Here is a 6,000-nt window from a genome sequence, read left to right as displayed (position 1 = left end):
GTCCTCTGCAGGTTTGAGATCCATGCCCAAAACGCTGACACTTGAAGCATCGACGCGGATTTGGGATGTATGGTCGAACACGTAGCTTGCAGTAGCCGGTTTCTATTGTTTCAGGCAGGTCGCAGGTTCCGAAAGTAATGATTATGTGTTTGGTCGGTATTTGTTTGTCATCTCGCCTTATTGTGATTCTTTGCACTTTTACTACGTTCTGGTCTTGCCATCCTTCTAGTAGTTCGCTTTCACTCAGTTCGAGAAGGTCATCTTCTGAGACGACCCCGCGCACTGTGTTCATGGATCTGTGTGGGCCCACTGAGTCTTGAATTTCCCCAAATGCTACAAGTTTCGAGAGCTTGTCATATTGTGCTTTGTCGCGAAGTTCGAGAAGAAGATCACCACTTCCCATCTGCGTTACTTTATAGCCTGGGCCAATTGCTTCCGTGAGGCATTTTGCTACAACAAATGGTGAGATAATTCTGACTGTTTGCTATTGTGCTGACTGTGTACAACGTGGTACTTGGGAAAAGATTGCTTTGTTTGCATGAAAAAGGTGAAAGTTTCATCGGTGCGCCCCCTTTTGCGGGAGCGATCAGGTAATGGTGGAAAGTTGCTTGCCATATAGCATCGGAAATTTCGGCGGCGATGGTGGCCACCCCCCACCGAGCCCAACAAGGTGACGCTACAAGGTTGGAAGAATACCTGCAGACGCAAGCCATGCATCGCCGCTATAACCTAATATATATACACCCAAGGCAGGATATATTACACACGGTTAACCCTTGCCACCAGGAAATACGGAAGTAATAAGAAGTGAAGAGAAGACAGGAAAGATGGAAAAGTGGGAGAGAAAGACGAAGATTGGAGAGGAGGACAGAAAAAGGCGAGTGCCGATTTCCTCCAGGTGGGTCAACCTGGAGGTGCCGTCTATGTGAAGCTGAGGCCAAAGAGATGTGTTGCCCCCGCCGGGGGGCCTTAAAGGTCCAAACACCCAGCATCGGCTCAACCGCCAGGATCCCCTTTTCCCCAGACACGGCTAAGCCGCGCACGGCTACACGCGGGAGGGTCCAAGCCTCGTGTGCTCGGGTACGTGGTGTCGCAACACACCAAACGCCTGCTTGCGCTGACGCCCCTGCGTCTGCATTGCACATTGCACTGCATTGCACTGCACTGTACTGCACTGCATTGCACATTGCATTGCACTGCGACATTGCATTTTACATGAAAGAAAAATCTTGGTGATTACCGTCAGCATGTTATCCGTGTTAGAAAGACATTGCCCAGCGAAGCTGTCATCATGATTCTTATTACTCCGGTGAGTTGTTCTAGCTAAATATGGCTATAATAATGCGTAAAAGAAAGAGTTAGGCGCCCATTTTGTATAAAAAAGTTTGCTGCTAGTTTCACCCCTCTCTGAAACAGGCCTCCAAAAAACGAGTCGCTCATGGCTGCTAACACGACGGCGCGTCATGTCGAGTATTTACATAGTTATTTCACAAATACCATAGTAGCAATCACCTGAGAGAAAAGTTTCGTTGTTAATGTCGAGAGCCAATAATTGCAAGTGATGGAATGTTTCATAGTGGCCCTCAGCAGCCTTTATAGAGAATATGGCACACCCATTACGCAACGGTAGCACGCAACGGTAGCAACCGACTGTCGGTATGGCGAGGCACGCTTTGTTCGTGAAACCCATCAGTTCACTACAATTTCGAATTGAAACCACAAAGCATCTTTTACAGCTCGAATTGGACTGGCTAAAATATTCTCGAGCTACTACAGCGCAGCTTAGATTACCCAGAAAAGCAAAATTCAAGCACTTTCTGTCTCACCATGTCTCGATCCAGCGTTGTTTAATTGTGCAAACGGAGAACTATTCGCTTCGTCGGTGCATAAAAGAGAACCTCGCCCAACTGCGGGCAAAATAAAGTTTGCTCCAATCCAATCGCAAATATTCATAAAGAAAACACCACAAGACTTACATATATATTCACTTGATTTTTGACCCTCCACAGGGAATTATATCTTCAATGTGTCCCATACTACTAATGATTGATGCTTCGACTTCTTTCTGGCTGCAGCATGCAGTCCAACAGGCATATTTCACTCAAAAATTTAGGCCGGGTAGCCTGTGTCAGTTCGCCAAACAAATTCGTCATGTATATTCCTCAAGCAACAAGAACCAGTAAATTTCTGAAGCGAGCTGATGATATGTGGTGTTTTATGGCGCAAGGGCCAGGTTTGGTCAAAGAGCGCCATGACAAATGGTAATGATGACGACGTATTACGGATGGCGTGCACAATGAATTCCTCATGGTATATGTGACATGGCTGTAAAAGGGCCTAAAATCTGTAGCTGTAAATGGCGTAGAATATTGTCACGGCTCACTTGAGACAAGAGCAGAGAGCGTTATTTTAATCTAGACAATTAGAACAAGCGTTCAGTTTTAGCTTCTTCTTCTCTAGCACGCTCGCTTGCACACACGAGGTCGTCGTTCTCGACGTCAGCGTGGTTGGGCACAGATGGCGTCGTGGCATTTGCCCCCCTTCAGAAGGAGCATCGTCCCGATGCTTGGCGGGTAGCACCCGGTGTCCAGCCCACCAGCAAGTGTCCATGTAATTCAGCCAAATAAGGTTTCATGCGCACCACGTGCACAGTCTCAGGCAGGTCCTGACGCGCCTCGAGCAGGATTGGCTGTCAGGAATGACTTCATAGTTGACGTCGCTAAGGCGTCGTAGAACCTTGCACGGTCCGAAGTATCGGCGCAGAAGTTTCTCCGCGAGGCCTCGGCGGCGTACTGGAGCCCAAATCCAGACTCTTTGGCCGGGCTGGTAAACGACGCATCGATGGCGTTGATTGTAACGTCGCGCATCACGGTCTTGCTGGCTGGTTATGCGAACGCGTGCGAGCTGTCTTGCTTCTTCGGCGCGCTCTGTAAAATCTGCGGCGTTATTCTCGGAATCGCTGGAATCATGAGGAAGCATAGCATCCAGCATTGTAGTCACTTCTCGACCGTGGAGGAGACTGAATGGCGTCATTCTTCTTGTTTCTTGCCGAGCCGTATTGTAAGCAAACGTTACGTATGGTAATATTTGGTCCCAGTTCTTGTGTTCCACATCGACATACATGCACAACATGTCTGCGAGAGTCTTGTTGAGGCGGTCCGTAAGTCCATTGCTTTGCGGGTGATAAGCTGTCGTCCTTCTGTGTGCTGTGCCACTGAGCGTGAGTACAGTTCGCAAAAGTTCAGCCGTGAATGTGGTTCCCCTGTCGGTTACGATGACCGCTGGAGCACCGTGCCTAAGGACGACGTTTTCGATGAAGAACTGCGCGGCTTCGGCTGCTGTGCTGCTCGGAAGTGCTTTGGTTTCTGCATAACGCGTAAGGTAATCTGTCGCAACTATGATCCACTTATTTCCTGCAGTTGATATTGGGAATGGGCCCAAAAGGTCCATCCCAATTTGTGCAAACGGTGTTTCCGGCACTTGAACGGGATGTAATAGTCCGGCAGGTTTCGTAGGTGGCACTTTTCGTCGCTGACAGTCAAGGCACGTTCGAACGTAGTGCTTCACGTGAGTTGCTAGCCGTGGCCAGTAGTGTTTCTCTTTGATCCGTGCTAATGTTCTTGTGTAGCCTAGGTGGCCCGACGTAGCTTCATCGTGACAGGCCTGCAAGATTTCACTGCGAAGAGTTTTAGGGATAACCAGTAGATATTTCTTCCCTGTTGAAGAGAAGTTCCTCTTAAAAAGAACACTGTTTCGTATGCAGAATGATGACAAGTTCCTTGAGAACAATCTGGGCTTGTTTGTGGTGCGGCCGTCTAAGAAATCAATTAGTGAAGCGAGCTCGTGGTCATCTTGCTATTGTTGAGAGATGGTAGCTGCACCAACAACTCCTAAAAAGCCTGCGGATTCGTCATCATCTCGGCCTGAAGACTCGATCGGTGATCTGGAAAGGCAGTCAGCGTCTAAGTGCTGTCTGCCCGATTTATAGACCACTGTCCTGTCGTACTCTTGAAGCCGTAGGCTCCAGCGTGCCAAACGTGCAGATGGATCTTTCATGTTGGTCAACCAACAGTGAGAATGATGGTCACTTATGACTTGAAATGGGCGGCCAAATATGTACGGGCGGAACTTCGTAACGGCCCATACTACAGCCAAGCATTCCTTCTCTGTGGTGGAGTAGTTCGACTCGGCTCGCGACAGTGTTCTACTCGCGTAAGCGATGACTCGCTCAGCGCCGTCTTGCCGATGAACAAGGACGGCACCTAGATCCACATTGCTGGCGTCGGTGTGGATCATTGTCGGCGCATCCACGTCAAAATGGGCAAGAACAGGCGGAGTTTGTAGACGGTGCCGCAACTCGTTAAATGCAGCCTCCTGTTCCTCGCCCCACATAAACGTGACATCTTCTCTGGTTAGGCAGGTGAGCGGTGAGGCGATGCGTGCAAAACCCGCAATAAATCGCCGGTAATATGAGCATAGGCCCAGGAAGCGTCTGACTGCCTTCTTGTCCGTAGGCCTTGAAAACTTTGCGACGGCTGCGATTTTCTCAGGATCAGGTCTGACGCCTGTGTGACTTACAATGTGGCCCAAAAACTGTAGTTCTTGATAGCCAAAGTGGCACTTTTCAGGTTTTAAGGTAAGCCCAGCGGACCGTATGGCTTGAAGAACTGACCGTAGCCGACTGAGATGTTCATCAAATGTGGCAGAATAAACAATCACATCGTCTAGGTACACTAAGCAAGTCTTCCACTTAAGGTCTGAGAGAACAGTATCCATTAGTCTTTGGAACGTGGCTGGGGCGGAGCACAAACCAAAAGGAAGAACTTTGAATTCATAGAGCCCATCAGGCGTCACAAACGCAGTCTTTTCGCGATCCTGCTCATCGACCTCTATTTGCCAGTATCCACTTTTTAAGTCCACGACGCCATCTGTGCCCAACCACGCTGACGATGAGGGCAAAAACGATAAATGTGCCCTGGTTCGCCACAGTGAAAACACAATGGTCGGCGATCAGCAGTGCGCCATACGTCGGTCCTGCGAGGCTGGGGTCGCCTGAAATGCTCCCTCTGTATCCAGGCAGCAATAGGTGGCCGCTGGTGGTACTGCTGTACCGGCATGGTAGAAAGCGGGCGACGGACAGCGTCTGCGTAGCTATATGCGCGTGGCTCGAAGCGCGTCTCGGGACTCGGTTCAGGGAGTGGCTCAGGAGGTGCTAATGCTTGCCGAATTTCTTGGCGAACAACTTCAGCGACCGAAGCAACAGTAAACTCCTTCGGTGTCACAGTTTGCTTCGCAATCTCTTCGCGCACAATGTCTCTTATCAGTTGACGCAGCGAGGTCTCGTCTGTCACTGTGAGTACTGCGGCTCCTGCAGGCGCATCGTTAGTCAGGCGTTCGTATTGCCGACAACGCTGCTGGAGCGCCCGCTCGATTGCTGTGGCTTCCTTAATGAATTCCTCCACTGTTGTAGGCGGGTTCCGCACGAGACCAGCGAATAGCTGTTCTTTGACGCCGCGCATGAGATGGCTTAGCTTCTTCGAATCCGGCATGTTGGGATCCGCGCGACGAAACAAACGAGACATGTCCTCGGCAAACATGGAGACACTTTCATTGGGCTTCTGAATTCGCAACTCGAGAAGTCGTTGTGCATTATCTCGGCGATCAGTGCTTCCGAAGGTGTCAAGTAGCCGACGGCAAAATTCATCCCACGTTGTCAAATGTGCCTCGCGGTTTTGGAACCACGTCCTTGCGCTACCTTCAAGAGCGAAGTACACATTGGAAAGCTTCTGGTCCGGACGCCACTGATTGACCTTAGCTACGCGTTCGTACTGGTCCAGCCAGTCTTCGGCGTCTTCGTACGTGTCACCGTGGAAGCTTGAGGGGACTAGATGGTTTTGGATAGTCACCTGTGTTGGACTTGCAATCGCCATTTCCTGAGTCGTTGAGGTCGCTGACGAAGTTCGTTGCAAGAGACCAAATTCCGGGCACAGACCTTGCAGG

The sequence above is a fragment of the Dermacentor variabilis genome, chromosome 10 (assembly GCF_050947875.1).
Source record: "Dermacentor variabilis isolate Ectoservices chromosome 10, ASM5094787v1, whole genome shotgun sequence".
NCBI lineage: Eukaryota > Metazoa > Arthropoda > Arachnida > Ixodida > Ixodidae > Dermacentor > Dermacentor variabilis.
The sequence above is the reverse complement of the archived record's forward strand: the minus strand, read 5'-3'. Positions refer to the sequence as shown.